Source organism: Phyllobates terribilis, unplaced genomic scaffold (genome assembly GCF_046119375.1).
Source record: "Phyllobates terribilis strain yellow unplaced genomic scaffold, ASM4611937v1 Scaffold_4420__1_contigs__length_61210, whole genome shotgun sequence".
Lineage (NCBI taxonomy): Eukaryota > Metazoa > Chordata > Amphibia > Anura > Dendrobatidae > Phyllobates > Phyllobates terribilis.
In genome coordinates, this window is record NW_027367171.1 from 28,119 (window position 1) to 44,707 (window position 16,589).

Consider the following 16,589-nt stretch of genomic DNA (forward strand, 5'->3'; position numbering starts at 1 on the left):
TGCCACGTCTCACAATGTATAATACTATATAACATGCATTCCTTTTTTCCTTTTTATCTCATAAAATCATGTATAATATAACTATATGTGTAATATTTTTCTTTAAGTACTTGTATAATATGACTATCCTTGTGTAATATATATGAAGTTTTTTTTAACATTTTACGTATCACTTTATTTTTTTTATATAGCGGACATGGAACCACCTAAAATGAAACTCGATGGGAAGGAGAAATGTCTTCTAGATAGTGCAACAACACACACCATTCTAAGAAACAAAGATTATTTTACACACCTAAGAGCTTATGAAGGCAATGTCACTACAATCGCGGGTGTGTCTAAGCTCATCGAAGGCTCCGGAAGAGCAATTGTTCTACTTCCATGTGGAGCAAAATTAGTAATAAATGATGCATTGTACTCAAGTAAATCTCAAAGAAATTTACTGAGTTTTAAGGATGTGCGTCAAAATGGATTTCATGTAGAAACCACAAATGAAAATGGAAAAGAATATTGATGCATCATAAGCCATGAATCTGGCCTCAAAAGGATCCTTGAAAGAATGTCAAGCCAAACATCCGGGTTATACTATACGTATATTCACCCACTTGAGGTCAATGCAGTAATAAGGCAAAAGTCAAATGATAAAGTTTCATTTACATTATGGCATGAACGCCTGGGTCACCCAGGGATGATAATGATGCACAAAATCACAAAGAATTCATTTGGACATCCACTGAAAAATGTCAGGCTTCTATCACCAAATGAACTCAACTGCACTGCATGTTCACTTGAAAGCTTATTATAAGACCCTCCAAAAATAAAATAGCAAGTGAGATGCCTGCATTTTTGGAAAGAATCCAAGGGGACATATGCGGATCAATAGCTCCACCTTACGGGCCATTTCGATATTTTATGGTGTTAATTGATGCATCTACACGTTGGTCTCATGTTAGCCTATTGTCCACTCGAAATACTGCATTTGCTAAACTCCTTGCTCAAATAATCCGATTGAGAGCACATTTTCCGGATTACACAATCAAGAAAATCCGACTTGATAATGCCGGAGAATTCACTTCCCAAATCTTCAATTATTTTTGCATGTCAATTGGGATTGATGTGGAACATCCTGTAGCTCATGTTCACACACAAAATAGTCTCGCGGAATCCTTAATAAAGACATTACAATTGATTGCTAGACCATTATTGATGAGGTCTAAACTTCCCTCATAAGCATGGGGACATGCTATATTACATGCTGCAATATTAATTCGATTAAGACCAAGTGCGAACCATGAGCAATCCCCATTACAATTAGTATTTGGAAAGGAACCAGACATCTTACATCTCAAAGTATTTGGATGTGTTGTATATGCCACCATTGCTCCACCCCAACGTACCAAGATGGGACCACAAAGAAGATTGAGAATATATGTTGGTTTTGAATCACCATCGATTGTAAAATATCTTGAACCTACAAGGGGTGATTTATTCACAGCAAGATTAGTTGATTGTCATTTTGATGAAAGAACTTTCCCAAACTTAGGGGAAGAAAAGAAAATGGTTGATCCAAATACAAAAGAGATCACGTGGAATGCAATAGCATTGTCTCACCTTCATCCAAGAACAAGAATGTGTGAACAAGAGGTACAAAAGATTATTCATCTGCAAAATGTTGCAAATCAGCTACCCGATGCATTCATAGATACCAAGAAATTGACAAAGTCACATACACCAGCAACAAATGCTCCAGCAAGGATTGAAATACCCATTGGACAGCCTGAAGCGTCCATAACAAATGAGTCCACGACGCGTCGAAAGCGTGGAAGACCTCTAGGTACAAAGAATTTGAAACCAAGAAAATCAAAGGACCCTTTGGGTATGATAGGAGATCTCACAGCGACTACTAAGAAAGATAATGAAGGCAAGGAAATTGAAAATGAAAATGTCTCACAAGAAAATGACATCTTGGACAACGATGAAAATATCGATAATTTTGAAATTTCCATTAATTATACTTACACAGGTATACAATGGAATAGAAAAGATGTCGTTATTGATAACATATTTGCCTACTCAATAGCTATAGATGTTGTGTCAGGGATGAGGATGCTGAGCCAAAATCAGTTGACGAATGTCGTCAAAGAAAAGATTGGCCAAAATGGAAAGAAGCCATCCAAACAGAATTAAGATCCCTAGAAAGGCAAGAAGTTTTTGGACCTGTAGTCCATACACCAAATGGTGTGAAACCAGCAGGATACAAATGAGTTTTCATAAGAAAGCAAAATGAGAAGAATGAAATTGTCAGATATAAGGTAAGGCTTGTAGCCCAAGGGTTCCCCCAAATTCCCGGAGTTGATTATGATGAAACATACTCTCCAGTGGTTGATGCAACTACGTTAAGATTCCTCATTGGCATGACTGTATTTGAGAAATTACATATGCGTCTTATGGATGTCGTAACCGCATACTTATATGGGTCACTTGATACAGACATCTATATGAGAGTTCCAGATGGAATAAGACTGCATGAGACTAACAACTCTAAGCCTCGATGGTTATTCTCTATAAAGCTAAAGAGGTCGTTGTGCGGATTAAAATAATCTGGAAGGATGTGGTACAACCGTCTTAGTAAATACCTCATGAAAGAAGGGTATAAGAATGATGCCACATGCCCGTGTGTTTTTGTCAAAAGGTCAAAAAATGGGTTCGCAATCATCGTTGTCTATGTTGACGATTTAAACATCGTGGGAACTCCTCATGAACTCAAAGAAACTGCAAAATATTTGATGAAAGAATTCGAGATGAAAGATCTTGGACAAACTAAGCTTTTTATTGTTTACAAATTGAACATCTAGATGGAGGAATTTTTGTACATCAATCTAATTACACTGAAAAAATCTTGAGAAGATTTAATATGGATAAAGCACATCCTTTGAGTTCACCCATGGATGTTAGATCCCTTAGTGTTGATAAGGATCAGTTTCGCCCTCGAGAAGAGGACGAAGAAGTCCTCGGTCCTGAAGTACCATACCTTAGTTCTATTGGTGCTTTAATGTATTTAACTAACAATACAAGACCATATATTGCTTTTGCGGTGAATCTTTTATCCAGGTTTAGTTCCACTCCTACAAGGAGGCATTGGAGTGGGATCAAACACATATTTCGCTATCTTCGGGGGACACATGATTTGGGGTTGTTCTACCGTGCTCAAAAGGATGCCACATTGGTCGGATATGCAGATGCAGGATATTTATCTGACCCACATAAAGCCAAGTCACAAAATGGTTATGTGTTCACATATGGAGGCACAACCATATCATGGAGATCAAATAAGCAAACGGTGACTGCAACATCATCAAATCAAGCAGAGTTGATTGCACTATACGAGGCAGGAAGAGAATGTGTGCCATTACGGGCAATGATCACATTCATCCAGAAGGAATGTGGAATAAAGCCTATCACCAACGGGCCAACGGTGATCTATGAAGACAACTCAGCATGCGTTGCTCAGATAAAGAAAGGGTATATCAAAGGAGATCGTACAAAACACATTTTACCCAAATTCTTCTCTACTCATGAATTGGACGAAGCTGGAGAAATCAACGTTCAATAGATCCGGTCGAATGATAATTTGGCTGATATGTTTACAAAGTCATTAACTCCCAAGAAGTTTGCAGAACTAGTATCAAGGATTGGAATGTGTAGACTCAGAGACACTCATTGATCTCAGGGGGAGCTTCATGCGCGCTGCACTCTTTTTCCCTTCGATCAATTTTTTTTTCTCCCACAGGGTTTTTGCTTGACGAGGTTTTTAATGAGGCAGCATCAAGGCATATAACGGGATTAACAGTTGTACTCTTTTTCCTTTGATCAGGTTTTTATCCCACCGGGTTTTTCCTGACAAGGTTTTAACGAGGCAACACCCATCCATATCCTGCAATAGTTCAAAGGTGAATATTCAAGGGGGAGTGTTATGAATTGAAATTTCTACAAATGTAGAAATTATATCAACCACAACTTTATCTAGATGATTGATGAACAATTGCATGATTGTAGTAGATATAAAATTTGTGGTAGATATTCTAATGGTTAATTATTCACCTTATTTACCACCTAATTTTATGGGGATTAACTTAAGTTTTGTCTCCCCAATTTTTCCTATAAATAGAGGCATTTTCTAGTGTAAATACACACCAAAAATAAGAGCAAGAATACTCATCTAAAGTTCTTGATCTCTCCCTTTCTTTTTCACAACTTAAAGTTATTTTAGTGGTCCTTTAAATAAGATTAAGACATATTGTCTTAATAATCTAAAGTCTTAGATTAAGACACTTTGTCTTACTCGTTTCACAACACTTTTATAATTGTTACGGAATAAAAAATACTAAGTTTATTCATTCATCGATTCGCCGACCCTTAAAACTAGTGCATGCAATATCAGGACAAAACGTATCCATAAGAGAATTGTTGGACCACGAAATATATCCTTTTTAATGAAAAGCCCATTTAGAAATAAAAGTCCAAAGCCCACTAAGAACACTATAAATAATAGGAGGTCATAGATTGAGAGGAAGGAGAAAACAGCTGCCGCTTATTCCAGAATTAGTCTCGTAATCATTCACTTCCATGTGCATACATGCTCCTTCTCTTACACGAAGCCTCACCTGAAGCGAGGCCCAAGTCTAATATTAGACCCATTCCGCGCGAGCCCATTCGTTCCACGTACAATACTCTGAATGTGAATATCTCATACACATAGAGCAGTGTACGCGTAGGGCCCTCTCTGTAGGTGAAGTCCATTACAAGCCCAGTGTACGAAGCCCAGTACGAAGGCCTTCGCGAAGCCTTTCACAAGCCCAGAACGCAAGCCTTCACGAAGGCCCTTTGCCCTTCACGTGAGGTGAGTACACAAAGCCCATTTCCATTAAATACGAAACCCATGCCCAGTCTTGTGCGAAGCTCTAGTGATGTGCGCGAGTTGGACGTCCACGTCTGACTGTGTTCGGCCCACGCGTACAATTACACGCGAAGTTCATTGATATACATACGAAGCCCAGCTCCCACCGAGCGAAGCCCAGCTCCTGCAACATGAAGTCCAATAGTTTCATACATGTATTCTCAATACGCGAAGCCTAGCTCAATCCCTATACGCGAGGCCCAATACCATTTGCATACATGTATTCCCTACGTGAAGACAACAGAAGCTTGATGTGTGTGTGTAGCCCGCGAGCCCAACTCCTGTACGCATATTCCATCTTCTGTACACGAGGCCCATTGCTCCAATCTGCTATACATGGCACACTACATGAAGCCCACCATTCTCTATACGAAGACCAATTACCATATGAAGACCCACCACTACACGAAGCCATTATTTGCTGCACGAAGGCTTATTGCCATACGAAACCCATGTTTGCTATACGAAGACCAATAGGTACGTTGCCATTTCTTCGTGTACGAGTAGTACGCGAGTGGATTAACATGCGAGGTATTGTCATTCAACTCGAACATTATTTGCTCTACTCGACTATATTAACACGTCTACAACCTCTAAATATCTCTGTCAATTATACTATTTATACAAATACTGACTTGGGCGTTGGAGAGACCGGCCCGGGGACCCCCCATCTCCAGGTTTAGACCTTTTGCAGGATACTAGAGGATGTCATTCTGCTCAGAATCACGAGATGAAGAAAACATACGAAAGAGAAAGCTAATAACAAGCCTAAGAAGATGGAGTGTTGTCATCGTCTACTCGTTGAATCAATGTAACGACGAATCGAGACCGGAAAAAGGAACTCATATAATTAATCACGCATATATACCATTCGAATATAAAAGTTTACTGTATGCATGATTCAATGTATGAGGTATCCCACAATATAATTAATACAAGAAACGTAATAAAGAGGTACACTCTATCCGCATCGTCACATACAATACAAGCACTTCCACTACATATCACTCCTACGTAACATACACAAACATCATCCGAATCTAGCTATATATACTCTCATTTCTTAGTTGATCACGAGCATCTAAATCAAGCTCGACAACAATGAAGTTCTTTTGCACCGTTTTCATCCTTGTTCTCGTTTTCTCCTCTATCCCAGGTATATATATACAGTTGAGTTATCTCTAACCTCGTGCTTTTTAAGATTCAATATATTGCAAGTGATATGATGCAGGGTATGAAGGGAAGAAGATTGTGAATCAGGGAAGACTATGCATAAAACCAGGTCCAGTTTTTTCGAAATGTATTGACGATATCTGCAGCCAAGCATGCATTCGAGCTTTCTCTTTTAGTGGACGTTGCACTGATGCCAGCTGTTTATGCATGCACCAATGTCTACAACATTAAGTACTCTATATAACAGGTTAATTAATAAAAATGCATGTAAACGTCGCTAGTTTCCATGCATAATGATATGTTGCAATATACTAGTATAAAACAGTTGACTTCGATCGACGTTTTATGATTGGATGTTGCAAGTTATATATAGATCTCATGACTCCTCCGGTAAAGTTATGTGTTATTGTAAGTTATGTGTTATTGTAATGCCGATTGGATATGGTCATCAGCTCGTCCGCTTAATTTGGTCATCTCTTTAATTTCGATAATGGTCAATCTTTATTTTTAACCAAGAATAATAATAAAAGAGATGTAAAAAGACTATCAAAGATTCAAATAGTTTTTCGCACCAAAATAACAATGACATTTGGTGATAAATTCAAAAATATGGATAACGTATATTTTTTCGTCACCAATAGTGGAGCTTGCATGACAAAAAGTTAATTAGTTACCGCATAACTTTTGAGTCACGGAAACTGTCTTTTATGGTCAGGGTGGATGGGTCAAGGTGTGTGGGATCCATCAAAATAAAATTCAAAAAATAAAATAAAAGGAGGGCTGGGCGACTAAGCTGGTCAACCCAACCCCCACCGACGACCTCCAAGGTCGCCCACCCCTCTTGTCACTCCAAACCAATAGGGTGGTGACGAAAAAAATAAATTTTATAATAATAAAATTATACAATTTACATCATTTTTTAGCATGTATTGTAATATTTGTTTTTATTTGTTCATGGTTGAACTTCATTAATGTAATGTTAAAATTGGTATTTTAATTTTTTAATGAGTTCCGGTGAAAACAACCCTTATGGTGTGAAGTGCGAAGCATGTTGAGCCATTAGATTAGAAAATGGAGGGGTGAGATTAAAAGATGGGTTTTTTAATGAATCCACGCGGTGGCATTTTTGTAATTAATGGTGAACTGTTATTTTTATTTTTTTTAACGTTTTCTGGGTGATTTTTTTATCCCTTTAGATGTGAACATTAGCGTGTTATATGTGAACATTAATGTGTTATATGTGTACCCGAGAAAGTTCGCACTTCACACCATAAGGATTGTTTTCACCGGATCCTTATTTATTGAATTGTTATATTGTAGTTATGTTATAATTATAAGAAAGTGAAAAACAAAAATATATGAATTATTGGTCACATTAAAGGTAATGGATAAATGTGATTTTTATTGTTGTGGTTGGGTTGGTTGGAAGGTTGGGTAGAAAAATTAATGTTATATTGAAAAGGTGGGGGTATGGGTGGGATTTGTGGGCATGAATATTTATGGTCTAAAGCAGTGTTTTTTCGTCACCCTAAACGTATATTATAAGATGAAAAAAAATTTGTCACATAAAACCTTTCACTCGGGCCAAAAAAAATCGATTTCATCACCATGCTTTCACAAATAACACGGGCGCAAAATATGTTTAAGGATTCTGATGCAGACAAATTTTCCGTGCGGACTGTGCGGACTCATTGCAACTGGTGCATTTTTCACCATATTTTTGGTGGACTTTCAAACACACTACCAGTGAACTTTTTAGTGTATTACTGGTATACTTGTGAGTGCACTATTGGTGCATTCTTCAGTTCACTACCGATAGTGAACTGAAGAGTGCACTGGTGCACTCTTCAGTTCACTATCGGTAGTGAACTGAAGAATGCACCAATAGTGCACTCACAAGTATGTAAAATCTCGGACCAGTGCACTACTGATAAGTGCACAAAAGTATAATGCACCGATAGTGAACTGAAGAGTGCACTGGTGCACTCTTCAGTTCACTATCGGTGCACTCTTCAGTTCACTACTGGTGCACGCTTCAGTAGTATACTTGTGCACTCCTCAGTTCACTATCGGTGCATTATACTTTTGTGCACTTATCAGTAGTGCACTGGTGCACTCTTCGATACACTGCTGGTGTACTACTCAATAGCGTACTGGTGCACTCAGTTTTGAGTGCGCTACCAAATACACTATTGATGCATTCTACAGTAGGCAGTAGTGCACTTTCTAATAATTCATGATGTACTATATAGTAATACACTGATGCACTATCATAATTCGCACAATCCACATGAAAAATTAGTCCATCTATTTTCCACGCACAAAAGGCGTCAGCAAGAACTCAGAGACGCAACGGTGAAGGAGATTGAGGCATCCATTCTTCCTTAGTTTCAAGGAATGGAAGAGCAAATGTCGGTGCAATTCGTCAATCAAAATACCAAGACCGACAAGAACATCGCCGATTTGTTCAATGCCTTGCGTCAGCACATGGCGTCTATCGCTAGTCGAAATCTTGGTTCACATCCGAGTCCATCGACTTTGGATCACACTCATCCACCATTGGTGAATGAGACTATTCGTCAAGGTCGATTCAATTCGATTAATGGATACTCAAGGATTACCATACTTGCAAAGCTGGATTTCCCAAAGGTTTAATGTTGGTTGAATCAAAGAATGGTTGTTCAAGATTGAACAGTTCTTTGTGATTGATCATACACCATAGGAACTCAAGCTCGTCCTCGCATCGATCCATTTTGATGCTCAAGCAGTGACATGGCACCAATTGATTGTTCAATCGACGACAGGAGCAATGATTGCGTCCGGTTGGCCAACTTACAAGAATATGTTGAAAGAAAGATTCGAGGAGATCTTGGATGATCCAATTGCCGAGTTCAAGGCATTGTAAGAAACTTAAGGAATCGTTGATTATCATGATAAATTTGAGTTGATCAGAACCAGAGTGACATTACTGGAGGAATATTTGGTGAGTACGTACTTGGCCGGACTTTGATACACAAATGCACTTACGGATGTTTCAGCCAAAGTCAATCCGTGAGTGTTTGTTGCTTGGACGACTCTATGAGAAGGCTCATCCTTGGAAGCCATGGCAGCAGTCGAAAGTTTCTCAGACGACTCATCGTCAAAGGGACTTTTGTCTACTCCTCGAATTTAGGAAAGTAAGCCATCGACAACACCATTTGCAGACAAGGAAAAGCCCCAATTGGCTCCTCGGAAATTTTTGACATCGAAGCAAATGAATGATCGCCGGGCAAAAGGTTTATGCTATTATTGTGATGAATAATACACGCCTGGTCATTAATTCAAACATAAGAAGTCACAGCTCTATCTGTTGGATTGCGAGGAAGATGATGCTTGTGAAGAACCAGTGGAATGTGAGGTGGTCGAGCAAGATCTTCAGATCTTTGTTAACGCTGTAGCCGACACATCAAATAACAGGACAATTAGGGATGAGCATAGTTCGGTCCGGACCGAAAAAATGGACCGGACCCGACCGGACCGGACCGATGTGATTCGATCCGGTCTTCGGTCCGAGATTTTACATATTTCGGGTTCGGTCCGGTCCGGTCCAAAAATCGGTCCGGTCCGGACCGATATTTAAAAAAAAATGTAATATTAATTATACAAGGTTATATATATATATTTTAATATCTAAAATTAGTTTTTTGAATGTTATAATTCTATATATATAAAAAAATATATTATAAAGAATACAATTTATTTATTTATTAAAAAGTTTAAATAAAACTATACTCTCGGTCCGATTCGGTCCAAACATGGACCGAACCGAGACCGAGACCGGACCGAGACCGGACCGGACCGATATTTTCGGTCCGGTCTTTGGTCCAAGGATTTTGCGAATTCGTTCTTCGGTCCGGTCTGGTCCAGTCCAGTCTGGGTTTGGACCGATGCTCATCCCTAAGGACAATGAGAGTCAAAGGACTCCATGACAAGAAGCCTCTATTCATCTTGATAGATTTCGGAAGTACACATAACTTCTTGGATCAATCAATGACTATCAAAATGGGACACAAGGTTCAAGAAATAGGCAATACGAGAGTCTCTGTCTTCGATGGGAGCACACTTGCAGTTTCATGTAAGGTTTCAAACTTCACTTGGTCATTCCAGGACATGGTTTTCAAGGTAGATTTTATGGTTATTCCTTTGGGATGTTGCGACTTGGTCTTGGGGATCTAGTGGCTTGATACATTGGGGCCGGTTAAGTGGGATTTCAAGAATCTAGTGATGAAGTTTAAGATCAACACTAGGAAGATGGTTTTAATGGAATCAAAACTGGCTTAGTTAGAGAGGTCAGAGCTAAACATCTCACTAAGTGGTCTGAATCTGGGGCTCAGTTGGCCATGATTTGCGTTACCAAGGGACACGAGATCGGAGGGATGGAACTTTACAATATCTCATCAGAGGTAGCTCTGGTTGTGATTCTGGTGGCGATTTCTGGCACAATTCCAGGATATCTTTGAAGCTCTGACGAGTTTGTCGCCATTCAAACAAGGGCACAATCACAAAATTCCATTACTGGAAGGGTCAAATTTAGTTAGAGGCCGTATGGCTATGCAATATATTAGAAGAACGAAATTGATTTAATGATCCAAGAATTACTCAAACATGGCATTATTCAGGCCAGTTCAAGCTCATATGCATCTCTGGTTGTTTTGGTGAAGAAGAAAGATGGGACATGACAATTATGCATAGATTATCAAGGCTTGAATGGAATCACGGTTAAAGATCGATACCCAATTCCTTTAATCGATGATTTGATGGATGAATTGGGGGGGGGGGGATCAAGGATTTATTATAAGATCGAATTACATGCTGGTTATCATCAAGTGATGATGGAACCAGAGGATGTTCACAAAATAGCATTCAAGACACACTCAGGCCATTACGAGTACATGGTAATGCCTTTTGGTCTAACAAACGCACTAACAACATTTCAAGGATTGATGAATTATGTATCCAGACATTCCTTCGCAGGTCAGTGCTTATCTTCTTTGACGACATTGATTGGCGGCATTTCATACACCATTTAGAGTGAGAATTAGCACCAACTATAGGCTTAAAAGGCCACAAGAGGAGCATATTGCCATAATCCTGATGTCATGGAGCAAAGAGTACAAACACGAGGATTATGTGCACAAGGGAGAAGACGCGGGAGGCAGGAAGCAAACAAAAGTGAAGAAGAGGCGGAAAAGGGCACTTTTGCCCTGGGCGCGCCCGCGCCTAGCTCGCGCATCCAGCCAAGGCGAGCCACACAGAGGAGCGATCACGCCAGGCATGATGCGACCGCACACCACCTTCTGAGGGTGGCACGATCGCACCAAAACAGGACGCGCCCGCACCTTCACCTCTGCTGCGCTGCGAGAAGCCCTAGCTTCGAGACTTTAAGTGGGCCTTTTACCTAGGATTTACATGCATTCCGGGTTGGGTTTCCACATAACACATTTTAGGGTTCTCATTTAGGGTTAGCTTGCTAATTTCTTATAGAGATTTGCCTCTCCCTAAACACATTATTATCTCATTTTCAGAATTACATTAGGTTATTAGAAATGAGCCAGGAGTAATCTCCTTTGACTTTGTGTGGTTGGTTCACACCTCTAGGCTGATTTCAATGTGAGGTTCTTATCCTTGGTTCTTAATATAATTATGTATTTATTGTTTTAATCTCTTGTGCGTAATATCTATTGAATTTAATGAACTTTCTAGATTGATCACCTAGACTGGTAGTTCGACTGAATATTGCTAGGACATGGTTTATCCTAGTCGGAGAACCTTGCCTGTTTAGTAGTACGAATCTCTACTTAGACTAGTTGGACTAGTAGGATAGGGAGATTAATAAGGTATAAGCGCCAAGGACAATATACCTTCCTATTTATCCATGAACTTAATGCTGTCTAGAATATAGTCTTGATAGTTTCAAGGCTAGATTGGTAGACAAGTCGTTGTTAGGACTAGTTGACCTAATTAGCAATATTAGTACATGGATTAGGAAAATTTAGAAGACATAAAGGAATTTGATAGAGATAGATTCCGAATAGAAGGAACCTAGGACCATTGAATCAGGCTAGTAGGTTAGACCAACCATATGAAGTGTTTTCCCAATTAATCAAAACAACAAAATCAGTTTTCATAAATCCCCCAACTATTTACTTTTCATTAGTTAGCCATTCTAATACCTTAAGAATTAAATACCTTCGATTCCCTGTGGGATTCAACCCCGACTTTCCACTCTACTTTGGTAGAGAAGTAAAAGGGATTAATTTGATTAGACTGCCTAACGACTGGTCCTGTCAGACATTCTGATTTACAGTCACTCACTTGACGATCATATCCATCATCTCAATGAGGTATTTGGCTTGATGAGAAAACACAGTCTGTTTGCAAAGATGAGTAAATGCGCTTTTGCAACTTCAAGGGTAGAAATCCTTGGTCACTATATCTCAGAGCAAGGAATAGCAACTGATCCAAAGAAGGTTAAGACAGTCTCTCAATGGCCAATTCCGAAGAATTTGAAGCAACTCAGGGGATTTATCGGGCTTGCAGGATACTATAGGAGGTTTGTGAAGAACTTCGGCACAATCGCTAGACCTCTCACCTTGCTGACAAAAATGGAGAACTGTGTATGGGGAGATGATGCTACCATGGCATTCAAAGCATTAAAGATTACACTATGCGAGGCCCCTGTTCTAGCATTGCCAAGGTTTGATAAGTTGTTTATCGCAAAAACTGATGCGTGTAGCAAGGGGATTGGCGCAGTTCTGATGCAAGAGGGCCACCCACTCGCGTATATCATCTTCCATTTGAAAGGAAACCAATTGTCACTATCTATTTACGAGAAGGAGCTTTTGGCCATAGTTTTGCTGTGCAAAAATGGTGGCATTACCTGCTAAATGACCACTTCGTTATTCGTAAAGACCAATGAAACTTGAAGTTTCTCTTTGACCAACGACTAAACACAACCACCCAACAACAATGATTGCCCAAATTACTAGAGTTTGATTATGAAATTATGTACAAGGAGGGAAAAGAAAATTTAGTCGTTGATGCTCTGTCGAGGATGGAAGGAGCCAACATACTGAATATGTCTTTGTTGGTAGTTGAGAGTGACCTCTTAAAACAGATCATTGATTCTTATTCTATGGACCCAAGTGTCCATGCAATCTTCTTGGATTTAAAGACTTGACCTGAGATCCATAAGCACTACACTTGGTGTAGGGACTTACTTCGCCGGAAAAGTAAGCTTGTCCTACCTAGCGTTGCTTAAATTCGTTCATTTGTTCTCGAATGGTTGCACAACTCAGGGGCAGGTGGTCACTCTGGGCGAGACTCCACACACTAGAGGGTTAAATCACTCTTCTATTGCAAGGGAATGTTGAAGGACGTTCATGCTTTTATTTGCGCCTATGATGTGTGCCAGCACTGCAAGTATGACACCGTCGCTTATCCAGGTTTTCTTCAGCCATTGTTGATACCAGAAGCTAATTCGCAAGACCTATCATTGGATTTCATCGATGGATTACCACCTTCGGCGGGTAAATTAGTGATATTAGTAGTGGTGGATCAATTGATCAAGGAGGCTCACTTCGTTTCTCTCAGACACCCCTACACGGCAATTACAGTGGTGCAGGCCTACCTCGACAGCATATTCAAACTCCATGGGTTTCCGAGGTCTTTAACCAGTGATAGAGACAAGGTGTTTTTGAGTGAATTTTGGCAAGAGTTATTCGCCAAGAAAAGAAGTTAGTCTCAACTTTCCAAGCGCCTATCATCCTCAATCGGATGGGAAAATAGAGGTTGTAAACCGATGTCTTGATACATACCTCTGATGTATGTGTAGCGACCGCCCTCAAGTCTGGAGCAAATGGCTGCCACTAGCGGAATTCTGGTACAACACCACTTTCCACATCGCCACCCAATTGACCCCCTTCGAGGTGGTTTATGGTCAGACACCACCCCAACATCTCCCATACCTTCCCGGAGAGTTAAAGCTCGAGGTAGTGGAGAAGAGTTTGGAAGAACACCAGAACATGATCCTAATTTTGATGTTCCATCTGCTTCGCGCCCAACATAGGATGGAGCAGTATTGTAATTCTCATTGCTCAAATAGACGCTTTGATATTGGCGATTGGCTCTTCGTCAAGCTCTAGCCCTATCGTCAACACTCTCTAGTGTTCAAATCAGAAATTGGCGCCACTTTTTTTTTGGGCCATTCAAGATCATTCACAGATGTGGGGAAGTGGATTACAAATTGGAGTTACCCGCTTCATCTTCCATCCATTCAGTCTTTCACATTTCTCAGCTCAAGCAACAAGTGGGGGGGGGGGGGGGAGCTACTTCATCCTCTGTTTTGCCTAATACAGTTTCGAATGCTCTTACTCGCGATCCTGGACTTATCCTCGAAAGGAAGATGGTCAATCGGCAAGGTAAAGCTGCAACGATGGTCCTTGTCAAGTGGACTAATGAGACTCCAGAAGAAACTACGTGGGAGTTTTTTTACAACATGTTGCGTCGATGTCCATCCTTTAAGACTTGCGGTTAAGTCTTCCTCGGCGGGGAAGATTTGTTGTAGGAATTCTACAACAAATAAATGAGTCGGAAAGAGTTAGTTAGATGAGCTGTAAGAATCTGTTAGAAGCTCTATAAATACCAGTCTCAACTTCTGTAATATTCATTCATGATCAATCACAGTTTTCTTCCCCAATTCTCTCTAAGTCTCTGAAACACATTTCTATCCGTTGCTTGGTTGCTATTCGGAATTCACGCAGCCTGCAATGTTAGTCCTTTGAAGTGTTGTTCTCTTTAGACCATTAGCTCAATTCTATCGGTTCAATCCTATTCTACCCTTCCATAGTCTCCCTGTAACACAATGAACTCGGATTTCCATGGAAACTTACATATATCTTTGTCTTTCCATCTGACTCGTTCGTTGAAGCTACGTTACCGCTATCCCTTCACCTAATTTTGTACTGCTAGATGTCCGTACTAGAATCAGACAAGAAAACCTAGGTATGTGTTGAATTTCGCTGCTACAACTCTCAAGAAGGTGCTACAATATTTGTATTTCTGTATTATACATCTCTCTACTCTAATTATACAAATCCTAATACCTAGAAGTTTTTTAATTAGGATCCTGGTCTCCGTTTTGGAATTTTGGGGGTACTCCCTGTTGGGGCGGGTCCCGCAACCTTGTTTTACACGTGATGAGCTTTTGTTCATATAAGAAAAGGAGAAAAGGCCCATAAAGAAATAGCCCAAAGATTCTCTCATATAAATACTAGAATACGGAGTATGGAAGAGGATCACATCTTTTCCTCTGTACTAAAACTTTGTCGAAATACAGAGCTAAAACATTCATTTCTCTTATTATCCTTGAGCACTACCTGCAATATATTCCCCTCTATTGAGCTGCAACTGGGTTGAGCGTCGGAGAGCCAAATCCAGAGGAAGCCCCCCCCTCCCCTGGGTTTGGTTGTGCAGGTACATCCTCGAGGACCCAGCAAGGACAGTCGACGAACACCCCAGGCTCCTGGAGCTTTAAATTGCCTTTACCCTCAGCTAAGGAAGACAAAAGTGAACCTCAGACTCTCGAGGAGACGTGTTAACTCAACGAGAATCTAGGGCTTCAATAGTGGCGCCAACCGTGGTTTCTTTCTCACACACTTAAGCAGACCAAGAGTACCGAATGGCTAGCCGAAACACAACACAGAGCAGACGGCGCAACAACAGTGCACCAGCCAGGCGTCGAGACACTAGCTCCCGAGTAGCTAATGCATCCGTGGATGCAACCACTCAATGGAGTCCGCAACATCGCTCTGACAGCTGACATGGTCGAATTCCAAGAGTATCGACGTTTCCTAGCGACGAAGCGACAACACGAACAACTAGAACAACGCCTCTGTGAAGAGAACGCGGAATGACATCGTCAACAGGACGATCTAGCATTAGCCCTGCTAAACGAAGAGTCTTGACTCACAAGAGAGCGCGAACTCACCCATCTAGATCCCGACCCTCGATGCAATGCTCCGTCGCACGGGCTAGGCCGCCACTCTGCACCACCACAATACCCTAACGGCTAGCTCGTGCAACCTCGCGCACCCCCACGCACCTCAAGCGACTACCCTACGCCCGAACACACAACCCTTCGAGCCTCAACGTCCACCCTCTCGAGTCCACGAGCCTTACATGCCACCCAATTTACACGAGCATCGACCACATGAACAACACCTACCTCCGGCCTATGCACCGAACATTGTCGACCCTCCTCACAACCCCTGCACAACCTATATACTCGAGTACCATAGCATCGAGCAACACATGGTACCACGACCACACGTCCCGTACAATACCTTACCCACTCCCTACTATGGTCATCAAATTAGTGCGGGGTGAATCTTTCAAGGGGCTACAATCTTCGTAGATCATA